Source organism: Leptopilina heterotoma, unplaced genomic scaffold (genome assembly GCF_015476425.1).
Source record: "Leptopilina heterotoma isolate Lh14 unplaced genomic scaffold, ASM1547642v1 Lhet_31, whole genome shotgun sequence".
Lineage (NCBI taxonomy): Eukaryota > Metazoa > Arthropoda > Insecta > Hymenoptera > Figitidae > Leptopilina > Leptopilina heterotoma.
The window spans coordinates 978,119-990,880 of NW_025111011.1; the positions used below are offsets into that span (position 1 = coordinate 978,119).

The following is a 12,762-nucleotide window of genomic DNA, read 5'->3' on the forward strand; positions in this document are numbered from 1 at the left end:
TTTTTGATAATTTTCTTTCTAAATTTTTGAACATATTACTTTTTTTCAATTTGTTTATAAAAAAAGATGTCTAAAAAATAAAAATATATATTTTTAATATTATTTATATTTAACATTATTTATCTATTGCTAATGATTTATTTTTGTTATCTTTACAAAAAATTCATTTATTAAACATTCAGAATAATTTTTTTAACAAAAATATTTTTTTCAATACTGTCCAAAGTAGTTATAAATAGAATTTTGATTCAAATCGCTATATATATGAAAGTAAATTGCGTAAGAAATTAAAAACACACACTTGAAAACAATCTTTACAAAAAATTCATTTAAAAACTATATCCTTGTGATTTTATTTAAAAAGAAATAAAAAATTATTATTTAAAGAGAAAGAAAAAAAAAATAAATATTTTTAATGTGCACAAAATTTCAAAAAATTAAAAAGGTATATTAAAAAAAAAATTCCCTGACGGAAAATTAAATAATAAAAATTTCTAAAATGTGGAATTTTTCTTAGTGAAAACATAGAAATTCTAATTAGTCCATATATAGACACACAAACACAAAACACACTTTATGTAGATTGTGTACATATATACATAGGATTTGTACATATTTAGATATTTATTAGTGTTTAGTATAAATATAGGTATATGGATTTTTGGTCATTGTATTTACGTGATTATTAAGTAAAATAAAAAACTCATGAAATGTGTTCTTTTTAATTTCAACAAAAAAAATTACAACCCTTCTAAAGACAGTTTTTCTTTAGTTTTTATTAATTTATGCTAATTTAATAACTGTAAATGTGAAATTTTAGAAAAAATAATAAAAATAATGATAATATAATACTAAATTACATTAAATATATAATTTGGCGTCTGTTAATTTATTTGTTATTGATTTAGAATCTGCGTCGGTCGCGGTCGTTAAAGCATTGAGAAATGAAAATGAGGCCGTGCGTGGTCGTCATGCGTTCGAATCCTCACAAAGTTAAATATTTTAATGCTATCATAATACAACAAATACGATTTTTATATTAATTAATATTAAACTTAGAATAATAATAACAATAATATAACCATAACAATAACAGTAACAAATAATAATAATAATAATAATAATAATAATAATAATAATAATAATAATAATAATAATAATAATAATAATAATAATTACAATAATAATAGTAGCAATAATAATAAAAATATATTTAACCTATTGTTATTATTACATTCTTTATTTATAATACTTTTAAACATTTTTTATATTAATATATTTCATTATTTATTTAATTTATTAATTATTAATTATATTATAATTTAATTAATCGTTAATTACTATTTTCTCTGAATAATAGAAATAAAATAAAATTAATTTGTATTAATTAGAATTAATTTATATTAATATACAATTCTCTATTTTGATATTATTAATAATATTAATATTGATGCAGAAATTAATTTTTCAAAAGACAAAAATAAATTATTTCGATTAAGAAAAAACTTTATTTCCGGTAAAAGTTTTTTGTGGAACTAATTTTTGGATACGAAAGGTTGATAAATCAATCAAAAAACTTTTCGATCGTTGTGCGTTTAACGTCATAACGAGATTCCCTTAACGTTTTTGCAATTTGATAAATGCTTTCGCAATTTGAAGGGAAAAAAGTAAAACAAAATAGAAGAAAAAGATGATTAATTTGAAGTCAACATTTTTCATAAGAAATTTTTCTTGTTTTTTTTTCGAGAAAAATTTTCATTTGTTTTTGAGATAAATTTTTGTGTAAATAATAATAAATTATTAATTATTAATTATTAATTAATAAAAAAGAAAAAAAAATAAATAAAAAAAAATAAAAAAAAAAATAAATAAATAAAAAAAAAAAAATAAAAAATAAAAAAAATTAAAAAAAAAAAATGAAAAAAATGAAATAAAAAATGTATATGAATTAAATAAAATTTGTTTATAAATTATTAATATTTTTTGTGTAAATGTAAATATGTTTTGTGTAATTGTTAGTATTTTGTGTGTTGCTAATATTTTTGTGATAAATGTAAAAATCAAGAGAATATAAAATTTACTGATACAGTGTTAGTATTAAGTAGTTTAGAGAATTTTTTTTTTTGAAATTCTAGAAAGTATTGGAAATTTGAAACTTGGCCATCTTCGTAAAGAGCTTTTCCGTTTACATAAAGCTAGAATTACGTACCTTTAAGCTGAAAGGTGTGTTTAAAAGTTAGCAAAAATTTTCTTAAAAATTAGTTGAAGGAAGGGAAAGAAATTCTGAAATTGAGAATATTTTTCTTCCTTAAGTAAAAAAAAAATAAAAAATAAAAAAAAAAAAAATAAATAATAAATAATAAAATAAATAAAAAATTATATAATGTATAACAAATATGTTCTACTTTTTAGATTACACTGAAAAAAATACATGAGACATTTTCAACTACATCCCCTTAGTAGAGTAAAAAGTAATAAAACGAACTACTTTTTTAGTTAGTCTGGCTACTTTTGATACTTATTTTAACTGTTTTATGTAGTTAAAAATTATTAATTAAATTAATGTAATTTTACAGTTAACTTTGTAACTGCAGGTATGTTATAGAAATGACTACAGAAAGTAGTAGATTCTACTACTTAAAGTAGTTCGATAGACTAATTTTGTAGTAGTTTTTACTTCTTCTAGGAGTTGAATTATTTTCCATGTAATTTATGTTATAGATTTTTATAGAAGATTATCAACTGTGAAAAGTTGTAAATGCAACTACTTTAAGTAGTAAAATTAACTACAGTTATCAGTTGAACTGTGTCTGGAATGCCTTTAAGTATTAAGCAACTCATCGAAGCGGGCGAGCGTGGTTAGGTGGTTGGGTTATCGGTTTACGAATGTTAGGGTCGAGCGTTCAACTCCCAACGTTTAGAGATTTTTCTCCGTTAGGTATATAGACATTAAATAAATAAGGTATATAGGTAAACAAAAGTGGGTAGGGGGAAATATAAAAAAATACAACTCGATAATATTTATAATAAATTATAAATAATTTTATTTTACCATTTTCAGTAGTTACTTTATTACTGAGTTATCTTAGTAACTTTAACTATATATCAGCAGTTAATTCTACTGCAAAACTGTCATTGGTTCCTATTTAACTAAGAAAAGTAGTTAATGTAACTGTATTATCACTTCATTCAACTACATATCTGATAATTAATGTAAGTTCAAAATTATCTTTGGGGACTTATTGAACTAAGGAAAGTAGTTAAAAAGTAGTCAAATCTACTAAGAATTTTTTTCAGTGTACTTTTTATAGAATTTACTTAATTTTATTTATTATATTTATGTTATTTTTTTTATTGTATTTTACTTTTATATTTAGTCGAATATTTATTTGTTTGTAATAATATTAATTTGAATTTATCACTCTGTAGTATTTAATAATTTATTTATTTAAATTTATATTGTCTATTTTTAGAAGAATTTCACATAAAAATATTCTGAAAATTAATTTCTATTTTTAATTTTTAATTTATTTACACAAAAGTGATGGAATTTTTGAAATTGTTTCCTTAGGGCCATATATTTTTTTAATTAACTTTTTTTCGGTATAGAATTCTTTTTCAATAATAACTGAAAATTTAAATATTAATTAAAGAAATAGTTGAAAGATATTAACTTGAAGGATCATTCTTCTAACCACTTATTTTTGATTCTTTGAATTCTTGGTTCAATGACCGTTGAATACAAAGTTGCACAATAGTTCGGGTTTTTACATTTTTTTTTTTGTTTTTGTTTAGAAAGAGCCGATACCCATCATATTTTGAGCTATTATGCTGTGTATGACGAGTTTCTTTTTTTTTACTACTTTGATTTATGTTTGTGTGTGAATCTGTGTACTGACCACTTCATATTCGTAACAGTTCATTACTATATAGCGAACTTTGAGCACGATGCCTCTCGACTAGATCCGTTTGAAAAACTCATTTTCTCATCAATCAGCTGCCCTCTTATCATGTTTGATGATTTTTTTTTCTTTTCTTTATTTTAATCATCAATTTTAATCTAGAAATTAGTCAGGTGCGTAATAGAAATAGATATTTATTTATTGTGCTTGAAAAAATGATTCTAAAAGAAAAATTAATTTAAAATTTCGAAAAGAAAGATTTAATTTATATTCAGATTTCTGAAAAAATGATTAAGTTTTGAATTCTTTGTTAATTTAAATTTTTATAAAGAATGGAATTTTTAAGAAATAATTAAAAAGTTAATATTAAGTTTCAATTTTTCAAAAATGGTGGTAAAAGTATTTGGATAGTTTTGATTTATCGGTTTTTGAATTAGTAGTGTTTTATTGAAAATAGACTTTACCGAACTATTTTGTAATCCTTCTTATAGTTTGCAGCTATAAGTTGCAACTATAAATCCCTTAGATTTTTTTTTGTAGTTTTATACCTAGACACATTTTTCCAATGTTTAAAACTTTTTCTAGAACTAATGTTTTGTCAGTCCGAATATTTATTCTAATTTTGATTTTGATCGAAATCCTGGAAAATTGTTGTTTTCTAAAGTTATTCTGTTTATTCTTGAAATCTAATTTTACTTAAATATTTCAAAATTAATTCAATTTTAAAAGAATTGCGTTTACAATTTTCATAAGTTGATGAACTTTAACAGATTTTGATTAAAAATTTTGTACAATTTCCATTTTAAATGAATTTAATTAGAAATATAAAAATACTTAAGTTAAAAAAAAATTTAAAACTAAAATTCTTCTGAAATTATAGTTAAATTTTTTATAATATATATATTTAACTTGTTTTATTAAAAATAATGGATTTAAAGAAGAATTTTAGTTAAAAACACTAAAACAAATTGAATTTTGAAGCAATTACAAATTATTGCTGAAATTCAATTATTTTCAAAAGTAGTAAAATTCTTCTCGAAAATTCAATTATTTTCAAAAATTTTAATAAAATTCTTGGCAAAATTTTTAATTATTTTCAAAAACTTTTCTCAATTCAATGATTTTTAATATCTACTACTATAAAAATTCCTAAAAAAAATTCAATTTGTTAAAAAAATTTAAATTTTATTAAGTATTATTATTTTAATTGTTTTCATAAATAATAAAACTCAACGCTGAATTTCAATTATTTTTAATACAATTAAAATAGGTATCATATAAATATAAATAGGTATCAATGCTGATTGAATATTTTTGGTCCAATGTTATATTTTTAGAGATGACAATTACAGATATTATAATATTATACGTGAATAATATTATTATTCACGGTTCTGTGAGTAATTAATTAACTAACTTTGAATTATATTCCGTTGGTAAATTTATTCGCAAAAAAAAACTGTAATGCAATCATTTTCGTGAACCTTTCGGATAAAGATTTTCAATGTACAAACTTTGAATTTTTGTTTGAATTCGAACATTTCTCTCGACTCTCTGGTGGAAAAAAAAGTTAATGATATTATACATTGAAAGAGAGGATTTCCTGCAAGCTCGTAAAATCTCTTGTAATTAATATTTCATATTTGATACAATGTGTATATATGAATAATACCAATATAGAGAAAAGTGATTTCTATGATACTTTGTAAAAAAGTAATTTTTTTCGAATTAATTTTCTATGTAATAATAAAAAAGAAATGGTGATACTGATGAACACAATAAAAAATTGGAAATAGTAAGAAATATAGTAAAATAGTAAGTAGATGAAATAGTGAATAAATAAAATAGTAAAAAAGATAGAAAATAAACATAATAGTAAAAAAAAAACTAAAAAAAAATAGAAAATAAACAAAATAGTCAATAAAAAATGGTAAACAAACAAAACAATAAATAAACAAAAAGTAAATACTAAATGAACAAAATAGTAAAAAACAAAACACTAAATAAACAAAAGGAAAATACTAAATGAATAAAATAGTAAATTTCTAAATATTTGTAAATTACAATAATTTATATATAATCGCATATAAGTTATTAATAAAGTATTGAGTCATTGTTTAAGTATTACAGGTTACAACTTCTATTTTATAAGTCCTTTTTAGGAGTCATTGTGCGATCGTTAAGGGGTCACGTATCAGATTTAAAGTCAAGCCTTTTCAAGTATAACTATCCTACTTTGGGATCATTATTTCTGAAATTCGAGGTCATGACACCTGATCCTCTTCTCATTTTTGCTGGCTTTTTTTCTTAAATTTGCATTTGATTGAGAGAGAGAGAGACTTTAATGCAATTTAATTATTTATTGAAACATTTTTTCTATTTCTACAATCGGAATCAAAATTTTTAGTTTTCAGTACAATTTTTATTTTTAACGTTGCAACTTGAAAAACATTGTTTAATTTTTTTCTGTCTTTCATTGATTGAATTTATTTTATGTTGAATTACTATTATTATTATTTTATTTCTTTATTACTTACAATTGTTTATTATTGCCTTCTCATGGAGAAAGTATTATTTTTTTTGTTTACGGTAATAATTATTGTTCTATTGTTCATTGTTTACAATAACAATTATAATTATTTCAGGGCTCAAAGTAGGTCCGTAAATCCCGTAAAAGTCCGTAACTTTGCTTGAAGTCCGTAAAAGTCCGTTTTTTTGAAAAAAGGTCCGTAAAGTCTGTAATTTCATTCAAAAAGGATGAATAGTTCGTAAATTGAACGATATAATTTTGAGAATTTTAGAGAAATTACAAATGATTGCAGAAATTCAAATATTTTCAAAAGTAGTAAAATTCTTCGCAAAAATTCAATTATGTTCAAAATTTTTTTAAATTCTCGTCAAAATTTCAATTATTATCTTTAGAAATATTAAAATTCTTCTCAGAAATTCAATTATTTTCAAAAAATCTAAAAAACATTGTCAACATTTCAATTATCTTTATAAATAAATAGCAAAATTCTTCGACAAAATTCAATTATTTTCAAAAATTTTATTAAAATCCATTGCAAAATTTCAATTATTTTCAAAAGTAATAATATTCTTCGCAAAAATTAAATATTGTTCAATATCTACTATTTTCATAAAATTTATCAAAAGAATTTAATTATTTAAAAAAAAATTCAATAAAATTCTACAAAAACTTTTAATTATTTTCAAAAAATAATAAAAATTTCACAAGAATTTCATTAAAAACAAATTTTTTTATAAATTTCTTCCCACTCATTCAACTATTTTCATAAATAATAAAATCTTTACGGGGATTCAATTATTTTCGTAAATAATATAATTCCTTTTAGAAATTCAATTATTTTCAATAGAATTTTAATCGAATTCCTCGAAAAATGTAATTCTTCTGGTAAATTTTATTAAAATTCGTCCAAAGAATTTAATTATTTAAAAATTTGTTGATAATATTTTTAATGGGAATTGAATTCCAAGAAACATTTAATTATTCAATAAATTATTTATTTTTGTATTTAAATAATTGAATTCTGGTAGAATTTTCTCATAAACATTGATTTAAAAATAGATTTCAATTAAAATATCAGATTATAATAATTGAATTCTTTCGAAGAATTTTATTAAAATTTTAAAAATAATTGAATTTTATCGAGACATTTTTTTAAAATTGTCTTAAAAATAATTAAAATTCTACCAAAAAAAATTTCTATCGAAACTTTTTAAAATGTTTGAATTTCTGCTAAAATTATGATATTTTAAAAAATAATTGGATTCTTGCGAAGAATTTTATTAAGACTTTTGAAAATAATTGAATCTCTCTAAAGATTTTTATTATTTTACGAAAATATTTAAATTCTTGCGAAAAATTTTATTAAAATTTCTTAAAGTAATTGAAGATATGCTAAGAATTTTGTTATTTTTAATTTATGCCAAGAATTTTATTAAAATTTTTTAAAATAATTCAATTCCTGTTAATTTTTTACAAGAATTTAATTATTTTTGAAAATTTTAATAAAATTCTTCGCAAGAATTCAATTATTTTCATAAATAATAAAATTCAATGCAGAATTTCAAATATTTTATTTATTTTTAATACAATTTTAATCGAATTTTGTCGAAAAATGTAATTATTCTTAAAAATTTTATTAAAAATTCGTTGATAGAATTCAATTATTTGAAAATTTGTTGATAACGATTTTTTATGGGAATTGAATTTTAAGAAACGCTTAATTATTCAATGAATTATTTATTTGCATTTTTGCATTTAAATTTGTATTTAAATAATTGAATTCTAGTAGAATTTTCTAATAAAAATTGATTTTCATTTCATAAAAATGAATTTCAGTTAAAATTTTAGATAATAATTGAACATTACATGCAATAGAGCGTGAATTTAAAAAAATAATTGAATTTTGTAATTAATTTTTTTGAAAAAGTTTAATTGATTTTTTTAAATATTATTTTTAGTTTCTATTTTCTAATATTTATTTAATTAAAGAATTTACGAATAATTGAAATTTTGTAAAATTGAATATTGTAAAGAAATGAATTTGAAAATTGTCAAAGAACTTTTTCGAAAATTATTAGAAATAATCGATATAAGGAAGAATTTTAGATATAAAAATTCTTAAAAATAATAATTAAATTGATAATGATTTTAATTATTATAAATTATTTTTATTAATAATTATTATTAATTATTATAAAACATGAAGAAATCGATGACTTCGAGTCGAAGACTCGGAGTTATCGATTTTTTCATGTTTTATAGTTATGAAAAATTGAATTTCTAGTTTTAAGTAAAATATTCTCTTATTTGATTCGGTCTGATTCTATTTTTGTCAGCTGGTCCGTAAATAAACGTAAATAAACTAGATATCATAATTTAAAACATAATAATTATTATTTGTTATTACAATTATTTATTAACAATAATAATAATATCTATTTTTATTATTATTATTATTATTATTATTATTATTATTATTATTATTATTATCCCATGGCTATTATTTCAGTTATATTTTACTGACATTTTCTGCTTGATTAATTGCTATAGTTAGAATAATTAGTTCATGGCTTTATTAATTATCACCAGCTTTCTTCTCGAGTGTTAAAGACGAGAAAAATCAGAGTTGTTATAAACCGGAAATTTTGTTTATTTACTTGATAGCAAAATTATAATTTTTATAAACATTTTTATATTTCCTTCACATAAATAACGATTGTAATTTTCATATTATTATTTTTCAAGAAAAAAAAATATTTTTTGTAATAAATTTTATTTTAGAAAAAAATTTCTTTTAAACAACTATATTTTTTTACTATATTAAAAAATAATTTTCAATATAAAATTTCATTTTATTAAAAATTTTAAATTTAATTCAATGAAATTTTTGTTCAATATATTAAAATTTGAAGAGAAAAATTAAATTTACATTGAACGTGTATATTTAAATTCTTGAGCTATATAAAAATGATTTTATGACGCATAATTTTTAAGTATCTTAAACAAATTGCCATCATTTTTCGCTTAGTAATTTTTTTTCTCCGGAGATTATAATTTTTTTTTTTAAGTTTCTGTTTACTTTTTTTTCGATGAGTGATAATACTTTATGTGGGGAAAAATGTAAAATGAAGTCGCACTTGTTGAAAAATGTGGAACAATTTTTGTGATGTTTATCATGCAAGGTACAATATTATATTATGAGAGAGGGAAAAAAAATCAAAAGGGACAGATAGGCGGAAGTAAATGGTATCTATATATTAAAAAAAAAATAAATAAAGGGAGAGTATTAGGATCTGAAGATGGAGAAAAGCGCAAAGAGTAGGGGATGACTAACGTTTCCTGTGGAAGGTCGCTGATAGGGATGCTGCGAGTGTAAAGCAGTCTTTAGTTTTCAGTCGCGCGACCGCTCTCGTCCCGGACAGTCGATTGAGCATGATTCGACTGATTTTTTGTTAATTTCTATTTGCCAATTTTCAATCATCGTATTAAATTCAAAAATAGTTTTTAATTTTTTTTGAAAATTTGATTTGAAAAAAATAGTTTTGCAATAAGAAAAATACTTTTTTCGTATCAAGAGTTTTTGGTATTTGGTCAGTGAAATATTGGATTTTATTTATTTCTCATTTGGAAAAAAGGGACGAAGAGGAACAACAACTAAAAGTAATTTAATTTTATGGAAATTTAATTTTATTTAATTATTATTTTAAATTGCAAATTATGTTCGTTCTGTTTGTTATATTTTATCATATTTGTCTCATTCGATTTTTTCCTTAATTTTTCATTTATTTTATTATTTTATTGATATTAATAATATTAATTAATAATTATTAATAATTAATAATTGGTAATTAATAACTAATTAAAATTAATTTATAATTAATTAAACTATTACTATTAAACTATTACTATTGAACTATTAAACTATTAAATTAATTAAACTATATTATTAATTTTAGGCCCCTATTAATTTTTCTTTTTTTTCTTCTTTCTTATTAGATTAAAATTTTAATTTTATTAATTTCTTTTTTGTTTGCTTTCCTCTAGAATTCGTATCATTTTTATTCTGTTTTATTTGTTTTTAATATTTGCTAAAATATAAACATTTAAACAAATATTTTTGGCAATTACGTTACGGTATTTTTGTAGAAAGATTATTTAAAAGGGAATTAAAATTTTTAGTATCTTTTATAAATTATTGTGAATAATAAATTATAATTATAAGTATGACAATGATAACAATACTGTCAATAATTTTATCTATATTATATACTTAATTACTATTAAATTTTTATTTCTCGAAGCTAAATTAACATTATAATTTTTTTTTAATTATTTATTTATTTATTTATTTATCTACTTGAGAAAGGAGTATAGAAATTATTTTATTATTATTATTATTATTCCTACTACTAGTACTGCTACTAGAACCACTATTATTATTCTTTTCATTTCTATTATTATTATTAACATCTTTTGCAATTGTAAATATTCATTATTATTATTTTTTTTGGTCATTGTTAATATTGAGGTTGAAGTGGAGAAATAGCGATAAAAAATGTTAGTTCTTGTAAAATATCTGATGTGAATTTATAAATTGAAGAAAAGAAAAAGCATGAGTGGTACTTTGCGGTATTTGAAAGCTTTCTTTGATTTGAAAAATAGTTTTGAGTCAAACCAGTAAAAATTTCCAGTCACGAAACTCGTGTGCAACCGGCTATGATGGTCGTCCACTCTACTGTAAATTGCTCGAACGAATTTTATTTAAATCGTCGAGTAAATCCTCGATCGGCGATTCTGAACGATATACTTTTTTCAATAAATAGATTACTTTACACAATGCGCCTTTTAAGCGCCACAACTATAGAGACACGCAAATAATACGTGCCCACTTCCATGTATCGTTATACCACACACATTTATATGCATATAATAGTCAAATATATATTTATTATTATTATTATTATTAATTTTTACATTAATAATTTATCACACTGAAAAAAAAATTATCTGATGCGAATAAATATTTACTTGAATCAAATAATATGGTTATTTAAGTGTGATAAATTATTAATAAAAACATTTTTATAACAATAGTAATAAATAAACTATAATAATTTGAATGTTCTTTCATTCATTCACTTTTTTTGTCCGTCATACTCTGAAATTGTCTTTTTTATACTTTTGTTTTTTGTTAACTTTAGATAGATATTGTATATTATATTATTACACAGGTCAACAAAAAAAGACTTACTTTTTTTTTATGAGATAGCGGAATGGTTTCCTATGTATTTTTGGACGCTGAACACGATCCCGACTTCCAAATTTGCCCATCACGTCAGGATTTTGAGAAAAGTGGGGGTAAAGACCTCAAAAACGCTTTTTTGAAGATTTTCAACATTTCTTTTCTCTTTAACCTGACGTGCTAGAGACTTCCACAAGGTCTTAAATTAAAGCTTGTAATGTGCACTACAAGACCAATATCCATAAAATAAAAAAAAATTAAAAATTTTTTCAAAAAATGGGGTTGAAGACACCAAAAATTTGTGTTTTTGGATTGCTTTAATAGACTTCTTGCAATCGCTTGGATTCGCTTGAAAATGGGTACTTGGGGTTTTTGGGGTCGCTGATTACGAATCCGACATTTTTAATTTTTGCAAACTAATATCGGATTCGTAATCAGTGACCCCAAAAACCCCAAGTAACCATTTTCATGCGAATCCAAGCAATTGCAAAAAGTCTATTAAAGCAATCCAAAAACACAAATTTTTGGTGTCTTCAATCCCATTTTTTGAAAAAAAATTTTATTTTTTTTTATTTTATGGATATTGGTCTTTTAGTGCACATTATAAGCTTTAATTTAAGACCTTGTGGAAGTCTCTAGCACGTCAGGTTAAAGAGAAAATAAATGTTGAAATTTCTCAAAAAAGCGTTTTTGGGGTCTTTACCCCCACTTTTCTCAAAATCCTGACGTGATGGGCAATTTTGGAAGTCGGGATCGTGTTCAGCGTCCAAAAATACATAGGAAACCATTCCGCTATCTCATAAAAAAAAGTAAGTCTTTTTTTGTTGACCTGTGTTATTAGCAAACGTTACGCGCAGAACGTGATATTCAATTTATTATTGTTATGCAAATTACAAAATTTTTTATTTTCAAATATAAATTTTTTCAATAATTTCATATTCAAAATTTTAAAAACTCACTTATTAAGTACAAAATTAATTATTACTACTGTTCATATTTTCAAAAATTTTAATAAAATTTCACGATAGAATTCCATTTTTTTTTAAATTTTAATAAATCCTTCTAAACAATTCAATTATTTTTTTAAA

The 12,762-nt window shown here is 21.4% G+C and overlaps 1 protein-coding gene across 1 annotated transcript in view; it reads left to right on the forward strand.

The window, feature by feature from the left end:
• The first annotated feature begins 9,842 nt into the window (after positions 1 to 9,842).
• Positions 9,843 to 12,762, forward strand: part of LOC122504655 (monocarboxylate transporter 10) — a 198,626-nt gene continuing 195,706 nt past the window's right edge. The window contains exon 1 of the mRNA XM_043615850.1: positions 9,843 to 10,092. The gene's annotated coding sequence lies outside the window, so the exon portion shown is untranslated. The remainder of the gene's footprint in view (positions 10,093 to 12,762) is intronic.